We start from the raw sequence: 19373 nt of genomic DNA, 5'->3' as shown, positions 1-19373 counted from the left end.
GACTATAAAACTGTGCCTACCTTTTGATGCATTAATACCACTACTAGGTCTGTACCCCAAAGAGATCAAAGAAAAAGGAAAAGGACCTATATGTACAAAAATATTTATAGAAACTCTTTTTATGGTGGTAAATAATTGAAAATGAGGAATTTTAATTGAGCCCATCAATTGGGGAATAACTGAATAAGCTATGGCATATGAATGTGATGGAGTAGTATTGTGCTATAAGAAATGATGAGGGGGCGGTAGTTTCAGAAAAGCATGGCAAGATTTCTATGAACTGATGCAAAATGAAGTGAGTAGAACCAGAAGGTCATTGTGCACATTAATGGCAATGTTGTAATGGTGATCAACTGTGAAAGATTTGACGATTCTTATCAATACAACAATCCAAGACAATTCCAAAGGATTCATGATGAAAAAAGTGCTACTCAGCTCCAGAGAGATGACTGATGAACTCTGAGTGCAAAATGAAGTGCAATTTTTCTCACTTTCTTTATTTTTCTTGCTTTTCTGGGGAATTTGGCTAATATGGAAATATGTTTTGCATGATTTCACATGTATAATTGATATCACATTGCTTGCCTTCTCAGTAGGTGGGGAAGGGGGTGGGAAAGAGGGAGAGAATTTGGAACTCAAAATTTAAAAACAAAAGAATGTTAAAAATAAATGAGTTTTTAAAAAATAAGAACACTAGGAAAAAAGGAGCATTTACAGGGGTGGGGAACCTGTGGCCTCGAAGTTGCAGGCTCCCCCACCCCTATTTTGGGACATAAGGAGAGGATAGAATTTATTTTTGGATATATTAAATTTGAAATGCTTGTGGGACACAGGAAATCAATATGTCCCAAAGGCAAGTTGGTAATATGGGAATGGGGCTCAAGAGAAAGATTAGAGCTGGATACATACTGCTGAGAATCAGCTGCATAGAGGTGAATTGGATGTATGGGAAATGATGAGTTGACCAAGCAAGAGAGTACAGAAGGAGAAGAGGACTCAGGACAAAATCTTGGGGGATACCCAGAGTTAGACTGAAGTTTGTCAGACAATACCCGTTCCTTATGGGTATGACCTTTTCTCCACATACGTGCCCTGGTCACAGGTCCCTATGTGTGACTCTCCAAATGTGTTCCCAATTAGTGTCCACTCTACCAAATGATGAATGTGGGTTTGTGGGAAAATATGGCCTAGGTTTCTAGGGAAAATATATACATGTATTAAATTTTCCTGCTATGCCATTTCATTAAACTCCCTTGTTTTGAACTAAGTGTATCCCTTGGGTGAGGATTAAAGGTAAATACATTAGTTGGGGCTTGAGAGCTATGGTATAGTGCTTGAACACAGAGTACCTTGAACCTTGGGTAGGATTCTCTGGGGGAGTGAAAGAGGTACCCCCAGGTACTATAATGGTGACCCCATTCCATCATTCAAACAAGCTTAGATCTCATTAATTACCTCTGGTTTCTCCCTCCACCCTGTCCCACCCCCCTTTCCAATAAGTCATCCAATCTTATTCAGGGTTCCTTCCTAATGTCTTTTGCATCTTTCTCATTCTCCCCATTCCTCCTGTCTCCACTCTAGTCCATATTCTCATTACCTCTTCTTTGGTCACTATAGTAGCTTCCCAACTTCCTCTAGTCTCTCTGGGCTCCCATCTATCTAGCTAAACCGACCTTCCTAAAACATTGCTCTGAGCATGTCACTTGGGTGCTTTGAAAATCTTCAATGGCTCCCCATTACCAGCAGGCTAAAGTAGGATTCCCTTAGTTTCACATTCAACATACTTCATCATTACTTATTCAGCAAGTATTTATCAAGTACCTACTATGTGCCCAATACTGTGCTGGGTGCTAGACACCCAGATGTTTTTGAAGACAAAAACAAAGCAGTTGCAAGATGCTCACATCCTCCTTGGGCTGGGTGTGAGAGCTTGGGGAGGGAGATAACATGGACATACAAGCATATAGAAAATATATAATACAAGGGAATTTCAGAAGGGGTGGCATTAACAACTGGGAGGTAGCATTTGGAATGGAGCTTGAAGGAAAGTGAAGATTCTGAGAAGGTGGAGGTGAGGAGGAAGTGTTTCAAATATGGAGGATAGTGTATGCAAAGACAATTAGAGGGGAGGTGGAATCGCCCACATGAGGAACAAACCAGGGGGCCACTTTGGCTTGACAAACTGAAGAGTGTGTATGAGAAATTTGAAAAGGTTGGATCCTAATTGTGGAGAGCTTTAAAGACCAAAGAAAGAAGTTTGCATTTGACTCTAGAAGTAATAGGGAGCCACTGTAGGTCTCTAAGAAAGGCGATGACATAGACTAGCACAGAGGCAGCTGTGTGGATAATTGATTGGCAATCACAGTGTTTACCTCCCCGGGTTGTCGTAAGATTAAATATGTGGAGAGATACTAGATGTAAAACATGTTGCAAGTCCAGTAAATGCAAGTCAGCTAGGTGGTGTGGTGGCTAGGGTGTAGGCCTCAAGAATCCTGAAAAATGTGTTGCATGGGGGAGGGGCAGGAGAGAAGGAGATAATTTGAAACACAAAATTCAAAAACAAAGAATGTTAAAAATAAACATGAAATATGAAAAAAAGAAACAGGAAGGCTTGAACAAGGGTGGTGGTGGCTTTGTGAATAAAGAGAAGAGGAAGGATGCAAGAGATGAATCAAAAAGATGCAGTGATGATAAGTGTGTGAGATGGGATGAGTGTGAGGAGGGGAAGATGAATCTGAGCTTACAAACTTGGAAAGCAAGAAAGATTATGGTCCCAGAAATAGAAAAACTTGAAAGATGAGTGGGTTTGGGAAGAAAGAGAATGGGTTTTGGTTTTTATATGTTGAATTTGAGATACCTATGGGACATCTTGTTGGAAATAGCCAATAGATGGTTGGTGATGTTGGACTAGCATTCAGGAGAGAGGTTAGGGCTGGATATATAGATCTGAGAGTCATTTGTGTCTAGGCAAAAAGTGAACCCATGGGAAATGATAAAGTCATTTAGAGAGAGACACATACAGAGGCAGAGAGAGAGAGAGACAGAGAGAAAGAAGAGGAGGAGGAGGGAGGGAGGGATAAAGCAGGAGTTCTTAACCCAGGGTCCAAGAAATAACTATATTTAATTTCCTTCGCTAATCCTATGTGTTTTGTTTTATGCATCTAAAAACATGATTTTAAGAAGGGGTCCAAAGGCTTCCCCAGACTGACTGCCCAAGAGACCCCAACAAGGTTAAGGGCTTCTGGTGTAGAAAGAGAAGAGAAGAGGGCCCAGGAGAGAGACTTGGGTGGGGGAGGAAACTGTCCACAGTTAGAGGCTATGGTAGGGCTAAAGATCTGGCAAAGAAGACAGAAAAAGCTGTCAGACTGATAGGAGGAGAGCCAAGAGAGAACCGTGCAACAAAAATTCAGAGGGTAGAGACACATAGGAGTGGAGGATGGTCAGTACTGCTGAAAGCTGTGAAGGTCAAGAATATCAGGGACTGAGAAAAGATCCTTGAAATTAACGATGAAGAGATCATTGGTAACTTTGGAGAGAGAGATTTCATTTGAGTCATGAGGTCGGAAGCCAGATTATGAGGGATTGGCAAGGGAGAGGACTGGAAGGAACATCGTAAGGAATTTATCAAGGGAAAATTGTAAACTCTTGTCCGATGGCTCTATTGTTCTCTCTCCAAGGACCAGTTTTAAGGCCACTTGCTTTAGTAATGTTAGAGCTAGTTAGAGACAAAAGAAAACTCTGTAGGGTGCTCCAATGCTTTGTGTCACTTACAATGTCACCCCTTAGTCTTACATCCCATTTTCTAAAGGATGATAATATTCAGCTCAGGGCAGCTGAAGGAGGGCTTTGGTGATGGCACCGGCATTTTTTGTTTTGTGGCACTTAAGTTTTTGTAGATCAGAGATTTCTGTATCCTAAGCAGATATAAGAGAGATGAGCATTTTTATCTTACACTGGGAATCCCGTTTAGCTAACCACTGCCCTAGAATCCCCAGGACTGAGGAGATTGAAACACCTCTAACGGGAGTCAGTGATGGATTCTCTTTGAGTGTTAAAAGAGAAAGCTTACGAGTCATCTTTGGGAGTGCTAGCAGCTGGGTGTTGGTGATCCCTGGTTCACCTCCCTGACCTGGCACCAAAGGCTTCTGTGCTTCCCATAAAGCTGATGGAGGCTAATCATATGTGCTACAATCATCCCAGGACCACTGTGGATTGTCACCCAGTCCCCACTAGCTGGCTTGAGACCATCTCTCTCTCTCTCTCTCTTTCTCTTTATCTATCTATCTATCTATCCATTTATCTATCTATCTATCTATCTATCTATCTGTCTGTCTGTCTATCTGTCTACCTGTCTATCTGTCTATCTATCTATCTATCCATCTATCAGGAATACAGTTGGAGTACGAGTTAGTGGCATAACTGAGACTGGAACTCAGCTCTCGTGGCTTCTGGTCTGGTCCACTGTACCATACCCAACTGTTCCTTTATGAGAGCTGGTCTGGATAGCTAAATCTACTCTAGAATGAGTTTATCTCTGCCATGACCTGGTCATCCAGAGCTTGGAATGAAAGGCGAAGAGCTTCAAAGAGTATTAAGCCATTAGATATGGAAGGGACCTTGGAAATCATCAAGTCCAATCCTTTCATCTTACAGAGGAGGAAACTGAGGAGCCAGACCATTGGGCTTGCTCCATTCCCCTCTGTTCAGGCCTAAAGTGAGATGGCCATTGGGAATTGAAGTGTTTTGTTGTCTTTTTTCTCACAGCGGAACTTTCCACTTGGGTAAAGTTAGGCCTGCAACTTTCTAATTGCACTTATTACTCATGTTTCTCTTAGATGATTTTTAATTTTGAGAAGAATAATCAATGAGACAGTAAAAAAGAATTTGACTTTAAGTGTTTAGAAGACATTTTATTTGGTTGATCATTCGTAATGGGTAAAAAGCTCTCCCGGAGCACTTTGCATTTTCTTAAGTGCTTTCTAATCATTAGAGGCTTTGCATTTACGCATCCTGTAGACGAAGGTGACAGGAGTCCTCGTCATATCCAGAGAATTAGATGTCCCCTCAGCTCCTGGAAGTCACGGAGTGGCCTTTTTTATATGCAGAGACTAATCAACAAATCGTGTCTGCTGAGGTTATAGATGGGGAGACAGAGGGATATGGAAGTTCATGGAACTCATAGAAAACTGGGGGGGGTGGAATAGAACACCTGTGTAGGAAGGGACTGTAGAACACTGGAAGGCAGAGCTGGGAGGGGCCTTGGAACACAATGGCAGAGCTGGGAGGGGTCTTAGAACACAGAATGTCAGAGCTGGGAGGGACCTTAGAACACAGAATGTCAGAGCTGGGAAGGGCCTTAGAAGAGAGAATGTCAGAGCTGGGGGGGACCTTAGAACACAGAATGTCAGAGCTGAGAGGGTCCTTAGAACAAGGAATGTCAGAGCTGAGAGGGTCCTTAAAGCAAAGAATATCAGAGCTGGGAGGGGCCTTAGAACAGAGAATGTCATGGTTCTGAGGGACCTCAGAAAACAGAATGTCAGAACTGGAAGGGACTTTAGAACATAGAATGTCAGATCTGTGACATCTGATAAAGCAAATAATTCTAGATCTGAGAGGTATCTTAGAACACAGAATGTTAGAGCTGGAAGGAATGCTAGAATCAAGAATATCTGATCTGAAAGGGATCTTAGAATATCAAATTTGGTAAGGACCTTAGGACAGACAATGTCTGATCTGTAAGGATGCTTAGCATAGGGAATATCCAAGCTAGAAGAGAACTTGGAACACAGACTGTCAGGCCTGGACAGGGTTTTAGAACAGAGAATGGCAAAGCTGGGGGTGGGGTGGGATAGGAGGTTCCTTCAAAGCTACCTCAGGCTCATGGAATGCTGTGCATCAGCATCCACCCTCAAAAGAGCTCACGAGTTCCCACCAATGTGTTTCTTTCAGCAATCAACCATAGGGCATGTTGGTTGAAAGAAAAAGGCATTTAATTCAATAGGAAATCAAAATATACACATAGGAGTATAATCTCCCATAGGTTATCAGATCACCAGTAGGAGAAGGGGACATGCAGGAAGTATTCATGGCCAGGAACATGTATGGCTGGGAAAATTCATGCCCCTGATGCTGTTGCTTTCTCCCTAACAGAGCTACCAATGTCTCCTGGTCATTAGACTGGAAGTTTCTTTCTATGTTGAGTTAGGGTCCTCTTTGCCTCTTTTTTTTTTTTTTCCCTTGCTGGGTTGTTCTGTTCTGGAGGGTCTCCACTTAACTCATTTCTCCTGGTCATTTCTACTGAGCTGTTGCTGCTCTCTGCTGTCCCCTGCTGGTCTTCAGCTGTTGTGCATCTTTTCCTCCCCATAGGGGTCTATCAGCTCTTTTAATTTATAGTCTTGTTAGTTATTTCTGTCGTCTCTTTTGTGACGTAGACCCCAACTGGCTTCAGCCAGCTAGTGAGTTAGCTAGCAACCTTTAACCACTTAAAACAAGTGAACTCCTCTTCTCCTCCTTGGCCTCATCCCTTAAGTCTTATCCTTCTTACCTGAACTATGACAAGAAAATTTCTTTTAGCTCCTGTCATCCATTTGATTGTCAGCTTGGGTCTCCATAATTCATTCCAAAAGTCTTATTTAGCAAAACTACAATGGAATTAAAGTGGAGCCCTCAAGATAAGATACCTTTCAATTCCCATCATGCCTCTGTTCCATGCAAATTATCTTAGGGGCAAGACCAGAAAGAAGAAGGCTGAACAGGTAAAGTTGGCCTAGTTCTTCCCATTAATGAGTGAGAGGAAGTCTCACTGGACTTTCCATCATAGATTTAGAGCTGGAAGAGAGGGTAGATGTCATCTAATCAACCGCTAAGACAATGGACTAGATTTTATTAGGGACCATCTAGTCCAACTCCCTCTTTTAACAGATGAAGAGAATGAGGGCTCAGAGAGGGAGGATGACTTGGTGAAGGTCACACAGCTAGTTATCGGCATTGGCTAGTCCCTCTTCCTCTTTTTCTGGGACGTGTACTGGCCACAGCTTTCTGCTTGTGTCTTGGACTTCCTTCTCTAGGCAAGGACAGAAGGGTCAGAGCAGAAGTTAGCACTGAAGATGGCAGAGGTACTTGGATGGCATGTTGAGGCAGGTCACTTGTCCAGGGCAGTGGGAAGGAAGTTGACCTTGGAGACCCTCAAGCCTTCAGCTAGCTTCCTATTGAAAGGGAAAAACAAGGTTGCTTAACATTTTTTGTGTGTGTCCCTGTTCCGGGCCTAGGTTCTTGGGCCAAGGTCCCAAGGTCAGGTTGACACCTGCCAGGAGGAGAGAAAGGTTAGTAATTCTAGGACTGGCACCTGTCCTTGTTACTGAGTATCAACCACAGAATTGTATGAACATGGAGCAAGAGGGTTCTAGGCAGATGGAGTAAGGTGTAGGAAGAAAAGGAAGGTAGGAAGGAGACAGGTTATGATAGACTTTAAAACCCAAAGTTTTTCCTAGAGTTAAAAGCTCTGGAGTCAGAAATTGTCATTGTTCAGTTGTTTCAGACTCTCTGTGACCCCATTTGGGATTCCCTTGGCAAAGGTATTGGAATGGTTTGCCATTTCCTTCTCAATGAGGAAACTGAGGCAAACAGGGTAAAGTGACTTGTCCAGGGTCACACAGCTAGCACTTGTCTGAGGCTGGATTTGAACTTAGGCAGATGAGTCTTCTTGACTCTAGCCTCAGCACTTTGTCAGCTGTGCCCCCTAGCTGCCCGTAGAGTCAGAAGGCCTGGGTTCAAATCCTACCTCTCATGTGACTTACCTGTGTGGCCTAGGGTAAGTCATTTAACTTTTCTGGGCTTTAATTTCCTCCTTTTTCAAGGAGGAATTTTAGAATGAGAGGATTAGCCTCTGAGGCCCCTGTTCTATATCTATGATCCTATGTCTAACCATGGACCTTCCCTATCCTGGGTCTCAGTTTCTCATGTAAAATGACAGAGTGGGTCTAGTTAGCTTCCAAGGTCTTCTAATTCTAAATCTAGGCTACTATGATCAGAATTCATGCTAACAATCAGGTTTCTACAATTTTTCAAGACTTTCAAAGCCCTTTCCTTACAACAATCTCCCCTTCTGCTCCAGGCCCCACAGGTAGAAAGGGCAGGTTTTATAATTTCCTTTTTACAGGGAGGAAACTGAGGCAAGTGATTTTTCTCCAAGTCCCCCAGCTGGAGGGCCTTAACCCCAGATCTTCCCATTCCAAGTCAAGTAGTCTCTCTCCTCCAGTAAGAGGACAAAGGCAGCCCCATTGCTCTTTCCCTGTCCCCAGCAGATGCCTGCTCATTTTGGGGTAGGAGAGATGCCTTTGACCCCTAAGGCCCCTAAATAACCTTAGGTTGCTTCTCAGACTAGCTTCTGAACTTCTCCCCTGCCCTTTATTTCATCCCCTTTCTTCCACAGTTCCTTCGGAAATTTCCAAAAGCATGTCCAAAGCTTGGGTTGCCAATGGGGCCCAAGCCAGAGCGGCTTTGGGGCTGGGGCCACTCCAGCTTTACTGCTCATTTTGACCAGAAGGAAATAATTGCAGAGAAAAACTCTCTTCCAGCCCAACTCTTTGCAAGGAATGTGAAACCAGGGTAACCCCTGCCTTTCCAGATGCTTCCGAGGTTTCTCTCAGTTTCAGTCTCATAGAACCAGAGTCAGACAGTACTTCAGAGCAGAGGTGTCAAACACGGGGCCTACAAGCCGCATGTAGCCCACAACACTCCCGGGTGAGGCCTGAAGGAGATCCGAATGGAATCGGGAAATGTTTCAGCAAATAAATAACAATACAAGAAAATATTACATACAATATAATGCTGTATTTTAAAACTAAGTCAACTTGGCTAATGTGGAAATATGTTGTGCATGACTTCATATGTAGAACGGGTGTCATATTTCTTGCCTTCTCAATAGCTGGGGGAGGGGCAAGAGGGAGGGAAAGCATTTGGAACTGCAAAATATAAATTTGAAAAATTTAATAAAATTTACAAAAGAGAAAAAAATGAAAATAAGTCGATCTGTAGCCCACAGCAAGCCCCCTTTGTATGAGTTTGACCCAGCTACCTCCCAGCACTGGAGCAGAAATAGAACGTAATTGCCATTTATATAAGGTAACCCCACAGTCTTAGCGTGGTTTTAAGTTTTAATAGCTTAAACTAGCAACTAAACTCCGTATGGTACTTCTCATCAATACTCATAATCCTGGGCAGTAAGTGCTACAGGTTTTCTTACCCCCATTTAACAGATTGGCAAACTGAGACTCAACAAAGTGAAGTGATTTTTCCATGGTCACACAGAAAGCCAGAGTCAGGAATTGAAGCCAGGCCTCCTGAATTCCAGTCCAAGGCATTTTTCTACCACACTTGAGGTCTCTCTCCCCTAGACAACTTAGAATGAATTTTTATTTTTTTAAAAAAGGCATTAATATATTTTTGAATCGATATGTAGCCTTCATTTTCAAATCTATCCCTCCCCCTACCCTACCCAGGGAGCCATCCCCTGTAGCATAAAGTTAGAAAGGGAGAGGGGAAAAGGCAATCGAGCAAAACTAAAGCCCTCATGAAGTATCTGGCAGTGTCCACAACGTTGCACACCCACAGTCCCCTGCCTCTTCGAAGAAGCTGGGGCAGTGAATTTCCCACCTCTTCCACAGTGTCAAGCTTGGTCAGCATAATCATACAGTGTTTGGATTTGTTATAAACTCGTTGCTCTTTGGGGGATACAGTGGGAATCTGTCTTCCATGTCTGTTATGTGTCTTAGGCTGGGAGTTTCTCGACAGTAGGGATCCAGGCTATCCAAATGGTTCTGTACAAGGTTTGGCTTGACACCATGTACAACCAGACACGTAATCAGTACTTTGTATGACAAAGAAAATAATACACCCGAATTTGGGGAAAAGGAAAAAAAAAGGCAAAAACCCAAGCCAGAGTAATGGCCCCATTCCACTGCCCGCCACCCCCCACCCATCCAAGTCTGCCATTGAGGTGTCCCTTTGCTAAAGCTCAGCCAACCCCCAATCAAAGGCAATTCAAGGGAGGGGTGGAGATTGAGGCTGGGAACAGTGCCCAGCTCCGAGTTCAGCAGCTGGCCCATTTCTGAGGTTCCACGAAGATAAATCACGCCCACGCAAGGTTTCCTGAGCAGGGATGCTTGAATATGTTTCAGATAAGGGAGTCCCCTGAGCTCCGGGCCTGACCCTGGACTGTCCAATATGGGAAAAGAATAGCTGATGTTTTGATGATGCCATCTACTTTCTCAGAAAATTTCTATGTCTGTGGTTTTATTGGATCCTCGGGAGCCCATCAGGAAGGAAGCAATGGAGCCAATGGTGGGGGTGGGGCTTTGCCTCTGCCCTCCTTTAGCCCCCCCACCCCCACCCCGGACTCCCATTTCTCACTCTGGCTTTCAGGAAGAGGAGTCTCTCTGATTGGCTCAAGTAGGGGCACCATGAAGCCAATGAAACTGCTCTTCTCCCTCCCTCGCCCTTCCTCAGTCATGTAGTATCTAGAGTCTTTGCCGAGGAATCAGGAGGTCTGGGTTCGAATTTGAGCTTTGATATTGTGAGATATGATTCATTAGGACCCCTATTGTATTCCAACCAGTATTAATCAGTTTGATAGTTTATATAAATCACATAGGAATAATTAGATAAGATTGGTTTTTATGGTAGGCTTCAAACTTTAATGTAATGTTCACTACTTGTTTACCCATTATGGAGTTCACTTGCACAACCACAAGAATGCTGACACAGATATCTCCATCCTATTTTATTCAAATTCCATGTCCAAACCTGGCATGGGTCAGATGCTCTGATTCTCTGGAAAGTCCCCCAACTTCTTTTCGTACCCCCGGCCCACCCTGTCTTACCCAGCATGAATAGGTGACTATCTTAGGACCACTTGGTCACTGGAGATTACTCTTACCTTGTTCATCTTAATTTTTGGCTCTGAAGAGCAAGGTCTATAAAGCCAATGAGATTCTGTATTTTGTGTAGCCCATCTTGAGTGTTCAGGTATCAAACCTGGTATCAAACCTTATAAAAATAAGGTCCTGGAGGAAGGGGTCATCTTTTATCCCCATCCTTGCTCTGATTTCCTGTGGAGCACGGACCCAACCAGGAGAGCCTGTACCTGGGCTTCAGCTGCGTTTTCCACTTTGTGTTTTCTTTCCCAAGTAGTTGATTGAGGTAGGCATATCTAGGCTTAGACGTGATCTTCTGACTTAGGAAGGTGTGGAGGGTGAAGTTAGCCGGTCACCTTACCAGCAGACGTGTACCTGGAGTTGTTCGGACAGTGCAGAACCCGAGATAAAAGTGCTTAGTCAGCAGGTGTGCAAATTGTAAACTGCTTTATGTTCTGATGAAGCTGAAGTGTAAGCCTTCCAGCAAACTGTGATAATAGTTATGCTAAGTTACTGAATCCTATTTTAAGGGGTTCTATTGATGTGTGTTTTCAGTCTTTCCTATTTAACATATCTTTTGTGTCTAGGAATAAATTGCCTATCCCAAGGTAGGGAACCTGTGGCTTTCTAGGTCCTTGGATGTGGCCTTTTGACTAAGTCCAACTTGGACTTAGAAAGTAGGGATGGGGATGACAGAAGAAGGAAGGTAAGAGGGGATGGGGATATAAGAAAGAGAGAGAGAGACAGAGACAGAGAGAGACAGAGACAGAGAGGGAGAGACAGAGAGAGAAAAGAGAGAGAAGGAAAGAGAGAAAGAAAAAAGAGAGAGAAAGAAAGAGAAAAAGAGGAAAAAAGAAAGAAAGAGAGAGAAAGAGAAAAGAGAAAGAGAGAGAAAGAAAGAGAGAAAGAGAGAGAAAGGGAGAAAGAAACAGAAAAAAGAAAGAGAGAGAGAAAGAAAGAAAACAGAGAGAGAAATAAAGAGAAAGAGGAAAAAAGAAAAATAGAGAGAGAAAGAAACAGAAAGAGAAAAAGAAAGAGAGATAGAGAGAGAAAGAGATAAAAGAAAAAGAGAGAAAGAGAGAGAAAGAAAGAGTGAGGAAGAAAGAAAGAGAGAAAGAAAGAAGGAAAGAAAGAAATTTTTAAAACTTAGACTTAAATCAAAAGGCCACACCCAAGGACCTAGAGGGCCACGTGAGGCCTGGAGGCCACAGGTTCCCCACCCCTGGCTTATCCCATACCTGATTCATACCGTACATCGGGTATCTTTTCACTTACCTATTTTTGGAGAAATCCTAGGCATGAACCACATAACCTGAGCTATAATAAGTGAATAATCGCTAGCAATAATGATAAGAAAATTATAAATATTAGCTAGAGTTTATAAAATGCTTTAAGGTTTGCAGAATCCTTTACAAATATTATCTCATTTAAGCCTTACAACAACCCTGGAAGGTAGGTGGTATTATTATGCTTACTTTACAAATAAGGAAACTGAGGCAAAAGGTGGTTAAACGACTTGCCCAGGTCACATAGCTAGTAAGTGTCTGAAGCCAAATTTGAACTTGGGTCTTTCTGATTCCCTTATCAGTGCTCTAGGGTAGAGGCTCAATGAACCAGAGTGTGAGAAATCTCTGAAATTTCTTGTTAGAAGCCCAGATCCCTCAGGACTGAACCGGGTTCGAGCCACAGGCCTGGGTCCAGAGTAGAGAAGCCTCTCAGTGGAGAAGGGAGTGATGCACTAGTAGTTCCCAGTGGTAAGCAAGGAGTTACAAGGAATTTCTAACCCTGAGTAAGACTGAGGAGTCTGACATTGACCCTACCTGTGGCAAGCAGAAAAGAGAAGGAAGAAACAACTCCACTGCAGAAACAAGAAACCATTTCAAAATTGGAACCAGAAAGAATAGAGCAAAACAATAAGTAAAGCAAATTTTGCTGGAAAGGTAATATTTTATTAAGGATAAAAAACAGGTCACACACAGCCAGTAAGTGGCAGAACTGAAATGTCAACTCCAAAGCTATTGTAAGTTTCAAGGTCAGCCATCAAAGCTGACTTCTGCCTTGGCTCTCTCACCGACTTCCTGTGTCAAGGCTCACGGGTGCCCTCAGTCTTGAACAAGGGTGCTATTCTGCCCACTTCCCTGGTCCAGTCCCATCTTGCCTTCCAGGCCCACCCCCATGAATTGTTTACTCTGAAGCCCTTTATATATTTACAACACTGCACATACCCCTGGGGGCCTCATTTGTAGCTCTCAGGAAAGACCTTTACAGAGCTGACATTTTCTGTTCTCTGTTATTCAAAAAAATTATTGATATCTTTTGCTTTTAAATCAGCTTAATTTCTCAATATAACCCTCCTCCCTCTTCCCCCCTGCTAGCCGTCTCTTGTAGCAAAGACTAAGAAGAGAGAGGAAAAAGGTCAATTAAGCAAAAACACCCGACATAATTGAATCTTAATACTAAGAAACCAAGGAAGGAGGAAAGTGCATTTTTTAACTCTTCTATGCAATCAGGCTTGGTAATTATGGTTTCATAATGTTTGGTTCCTGCGTATGTATGTTCCATTAATATTAACGTAGCATTCAATTCCTGCGTGTGTGTGTGTGTGTGTGTGTCTGTATGTGTGTGTGTACATGTTCCATTAATATTGCTGTGGTGTTTGGTTCCAGTATGTGTGTGTGTTCCATTAATATTGCTGTAGTCACTGTATATATTGTGGTCCTGGTCTGTTCTTTATTCTAAGGGCCATGGAACTCCCTATACAAAAGACCCTTTCAGTTCTCAATTCTGCCCTCTCTGTTCTAAGGGACATGGAGCTTGAACTTTTCTGTTCTCTGTTCTAAGGCCCTTCCTATCTCAGCCATGTTCTCTTCTGTGATCTCTGGGTCTTGGGGTTGGGACAGTCTAAAGACTCTCTGAGCTGGGGCCGTTCTCTGTTCCAGCTGTTTGACGATAACCAGTTTCACTCACGTTCCCCAGAAACAGTGAGGAAAAGGTCATGTATTATTCCCTTCTGCCCCCCTTCCTGTGTCATGACCTTTGCTCATACCTTTTCAAGTACGAGCTGTGTGTGAGTCTGAGAAATGCCATCTGACTCAGTCTTGCTTAGCTATAGGCTGGCTATAGGATCTTGTAAGTCCTTTATTCAGGGCACCTATGTTGGGCACTAAAAATGTTGGATGCATAGTATAGATAAGCCTTGGTGGGCGTTCCCAACCTGGGAACTCTAGCCTGGTTATACCGGAAGCTTGAGTTGAATGAATGAGAAAGGGGAAGGACTTAGGCAGGGCTCATGACTGCTCCAGATTCCGGAGTCTGATGACCAAGGAGTTTCCTCCAGCTCTATCTAGCACGTCCTCCCCTCCTGCCCCCAATGGAAAACCTCCCCCCATCATCATCACATATTTTTGCATTTGCCAAGGCCCCTCATTTGCCCTATCTCTCTGACCACTGGGAACAGAGTTGTATTGTATATTTGTGTTTCTCTCTTAGATATCCTGGAGATCTTGCTAGGTCCTCTCCCACCTCAACTTGTTCCCCTAGGATGGCCTTGGTGACCAGAACTCCCCAGCCTCCTTCTTCCTTCTGCCTCTTGAGATTTTGCTCTTCCTCTCAGGGCCTGCTCTGGGCTCCAGGGCCCCCTTGCCGTGACCCTTTTCCTCATTGATCCCCCTCCCCGCCAGCACAGTGTCTGTCACATAGTAGGCAGTTATGCTTGGTGGTTGATGGGTTGAGCTTGCCTTTGCCCCAGACACTGGACTCAACCAGGCACGATACTTATTTGGGCACACATTGAGTCCCCTCCCTTCCCTCCTAGTACAACCCAACAACCCAGGAAAAGCACTCTGACATTGTCTCCTTCCAGACTCAGCTCGAGGCCACCTCTAAGAAGCCCGTGCTGATCTCCCCAACTGATAGTGGACTCTTTCCCTTCATTTTTATATAATATGCATATATTTCCTTGTGGTGCATTAGACTGGACATGGGACTTGGAATCAGAAGGGCCTGGGTTCAAATCAAACATTGGTCACTACTGCCACTAGCTAACATTTATATGTTATACCCAGGCACTGTGCTTAATGCTTTACAAATGTTATTCCATTTGGTTCTCACTACAATCCTGGGATATAGGTGGTTTCATTCTCCCTCTTTTACATTTGAGGAAACAATCCTGGGATATAGGTGGTTTCATTCTCCCTCTTTTACATTTGAGGAAACTGAGGCAAACAGAGGTTAAGTGACTTGCCCAGGGTCACACAGTGAGTGTCTGAGGCTGGATTTGAACTCAGGTCTCAGTGACTCCAGACTCAGCCCTCTATCCATTGTGCCTCGATATCCATTTAGCTTCCTTGCTACCCCTATTTGCTATATTGGGTGTTCAGGGAGGACTAACACCTCCAGTTTGAGGGCTTGTTGAACACTTTTCGAGGCTGCTCATCCACCTTGGGTGTCCACCTGGCACCTGACCCTCACCTGTGGTTCCAAGAAGCTGTGACGTGCTCAGTGGCCACACCCCGCTAAACTGTCTCACAACCAGTTTGAAGGTAACCAACAGACTTGAAAAGCATTGGTGAGTCAGGGGGATGTGAAGACTTCCCCTGGTGGGATGGGCAGATGAGAACAATTTGTTACAATGGCCATGAAGGTGGCTGAAGTAGGCGCTGTGGAGCACTTAGAGCTTGGTCAGACCTCAACGATGCTAAGGTCACCCACTGTATCCTGAACCATCACTAGCTGTCCTGACTTTTGTCTTGCCGCTAGACTTTGATGACTCTGGAGGAGAGATTGTGGCCAAGTGCATACCTCTGCTCCACTTAAATGTAGTTCACGCACAAGTCAAGGTGTCACCCTTGGAACATCGCTGGTCCTCTTTGAACAGCAACAACAAGGAGGAAAAATGACAGCACGTTGCTGTATGACTCTGGCCAAGTCACAGCCACCCTGTGCCTCAGTTTCCTCATCTGTACATTAAGAACATTGCCCTCAGCCTCTACGATCCTTTCCTGCTCTAAATCTATACATTGGGTCTCCCCTGTTAGAATGGAATCTCCTCGAGGGCAAGGACTATGTGTCACTCTTGTCTTTGCATGTCAGCACATAGTAGGTGCTTACTAAATGTTTAATGATTGTATCTTATTCTTTTTTGTGGACTGGACTTGTCATTCCATTGGTATGGGGACCTTTTAGTAAGAAAGCGCTCTTTCTCGAAGCAGGCTAGCACCTTCTCTCTAACTTAAAGGTCTTGCCTGATGTCCTGAGAGGTTAAATGACTTACTTGCCCAGGGACAGGTTTCCAGGATGTATCAGAGGGAGGATCAGAATTCAGGTCTTCCATACTGAGACCTGCTGTTCTCTCTCCTACTCAGTAGGGAGAGGAGCTGATTGGATCTCTGATTTCATTGGTAGATGAAACTTTCTGGATAAGGACGTTTCCTGTGCAATTTGTAGTCTTAGAGGGTTAGTCACCCAGAACACTCCTCCCTCCTCCCATGACCAATAGGCATCAGAGACGGGACTTGAATCCATAGCTTTTCTTCTTTGCCGGGCTTTCTCTCGCCCTGATCCTTCATAGATACTAAATAAACGTTGCAACAAATTGAAGCCAACAGAACATGTACCCTGGCTCTTCTTCTTCTGCCTGTGTGCCCTTAAGCCAATCACTTCCCCAATCTGGGGTTGTCTCCTCTTCCAAAAATGAGAGAGGGTGTCAGACAACATGATCTTGAAAGCAGGTGACAATTATGTGTTTAGCCCTGTGTTAGATGTTGTGAAGACCATAGACCACAGTAAAATCATCAGACTCCTTCCCTTCCCTGAGGGGGTTGAGTTGGGGAGATAAGATTCACACAAAGGGTGGAAGGGAAGTAGTTTATAATTAAGGACCAAAGTGTGTGGGATGGAGAGTAAGTACTACAGGATTTCACAGGGTCATACATTGAGAGTTAGAAGGGAACTCAGAGGCCATCTAGACCAAGGTCCACCTTTTACAGACGAGGAAACTGAAGCTCGGGAGAGGAAGTGACCTGGCCAAGGTCACACAGGTAGGAAGGAGCTGACGTGGGATTTGAACCCTGACTCTAGCCCTCATCTGCCCCCCCCCCCCCCCACTGCAGAAGGAAGGAGAAGAGAGGGGTTCCTGAAGGAGTCAGGCTTGGGTTGATCCTCAAAGGTTGGCTAGAGACTAGAATACAAAAGTGAAGGGCCAGAGGCAAGCCTGAATGTGACCCAGAGGGGCAGACCCCTTTATAAAAGGTTGGAAAAATGGTCTAGCCCTCCTCCCACAGGGGGCCATGGGGCTTTGTGCTCTCCTGGGAGCAAATGGGACTTAACTAATCCCCAAAGAAATCCCTAAGGGGCCTGGGAGGGCAGGATTTTCTGAAATTGAAATTGTGTATTTATAAAAAGGATCAGGGGACTTAAAGTTTGCCTGATCTTACAGGTCATCTAGTTAAACTCCCTCATTCTACAGAGGGAGAAACTGAGACTGAGAGAGGACAACTGACTTGTCCCAGGTCAGAAATGACTTGCTTGGGCCCAGGGAGAGCCCAATACCAAAATTAGAAAAAAAAATCCCAGTGCCTGTACATTTTTTCTCTTGGCCTGGTGATCCCCTTGGCAGAGGAACCCTCTCAATGAAGACTGGCATCTGCTCTGCAGTTCAAGTTCTGGGGGCATTGGGAGTTGAAGTGGCTGACCCAGGGTTTCACTGTCAGTCATCATCTCATCTGGGATTTGAACCCGGATTTTCCTGGTTCTGAGGCATAGGCAGATGCTTTTTCTTGGCTTCTTGCACTTGTCTCAATCCCTCAGCTAGAGGTCAGAGGCCCTGCCTGCCTCCTTGTTCTTTGTATGCCCTACAACATGAGGGCCCTGCACATAGTAGGTGGCCAATGAGTGTTTGTTTGTGAGCTAACCCAATCTGGTCCTTAAGATGAGTGAAGAATCTGGAATTCATTTATTTATTTTTAGCTTTTATTTAGTATTTTATTTTCCCCAGTTACATGTAAAAACATTTTAACATGCATTTTTAAAACTTTGAGTTCCAAATTCTCTACTTTCCTCCCTCCCCACCCCTCTCCCCCATTGAGAAGGCAAGCAATTCGATATAGGTCATGCACGTGTAGTCATGCAAAACATTTCCATAATAGTCATGTTATGAAGGAAAGCATGGACCAGAAAAAAAAAAAAAACCTCAAGAAAAATAAAGTAAAAGAAAAGTGTGTTTCAATCTGCATTCAGACACCATCAGTTCTTTCTCTGGTCATGGAGAGCATTTTTCATCCTAAATCCTTCAGAATTCTCTTGGATCATTGCATTGCTGAGAATAGGTAAGTCATTCACAGCTGATCATCTTACAATATTTCTCTTACTTTGTACACAGTATATTTCACTTTGCATCAGTTAATGTAAGTCTTTCTAGGTTTTTCTGAGCATCCTGCTCATCATTTCTTAGAGGACAATAGTATTCCATTATAATCACATACCACAACTTGTTCAGCCTTTCCCCAATTGATGGGCATGGAGAATTTGGGATTTAAACTGGACGATAGTTCAGGTATCTCAGAGAGACTTTGTTCTTTAGTGGGCACAGGAAAATGAGCCCGGGACAGAACCACTTCCATGGACACAGTTTTTTCATCTGTAAAATAGGATGAATACGTATATCACTATGGTCCCAGTAACACTATCTCCCATTTCCCTAACCCTTGAAGGTTTCTACCGCTTATCCTGGAAGCAGCATGGTATGTATAGTGGTGGTTGTCGTTCATTCTTTGTTCTTGAAGAGGATCATGACATCAGGAAGGTGATGCCAAGACTTGCAAGTGAATTGGATTTAAGTGAGGCAGGGCTGTTCAAAGTCACCAGCCTCACTCTTTCCTCCAGAGTCATTGGGGGGTCCAGTGGCAAGACCTGGGTCAAGATGACCAGTGATGGCCTCATAGTGGTTAAAGAGCTGAACTGAAGCCAGGAGGACCAGGGTTCAAATCCTGGGTAAATCATTTAACCACTTAGTGCCCCAGGCAGGTCTCTAAGATTATAAATTGAAGCGTAGTTGGTGATGTGCATCAGTGGATGGAGTTTCCTCATCCTGGAGCTCCCTAGATGAATAAAATCACAGGTCTGTCTGATTTTTTTAAAGGTATATTTCACTATTTCACCACTTTGCTCATGGGAAAGGGTGAGGAAAGCACTTTGTAACACTCCAAGCAACAAATATTTATTAATCGCCTACTCCATGCCAGGTGTTGTGCTACTAGCTGGAGATGCGAGGCAGAAGATAGTCCCTGTCCTCAGGGAGCTTACAGTTGAATGGGGAAGACAACATGGAAACTGATATGTACGAAGCAAGCTAGATAGAGAAGACAAGGAGGGAAAGATTAACAGAGAGAAAGCCCTAGAAATAAGAGGGTGTGGAGGAGTCTCCCAGTAAAAGAAGGGATTTTAGTTGGGACTTAAAGGAAG

This window comes from Trichosurus vulpecula (genome assembly GCF_011100635.1).
Source record: "Trichosurus vulpecula isolate mTriVul1 chromosome X unlocalized genomic scaffold, mTriVul1.pri SUPER_X_unloc_1, whole genome shotgun sequence".
In the NCBI taxonomy this organism is placed as follows: Eukaryota; Metazoa; Chordata; class Mammalia; order Diprotodontia; family Phalangeridae; genus Trichosurus; species Trichosurus vulpecula.
The sequence above is the reverse complement of the archived record's forward strand: the minus strand, read 5'-3'. Positions refer to the sequence as shown.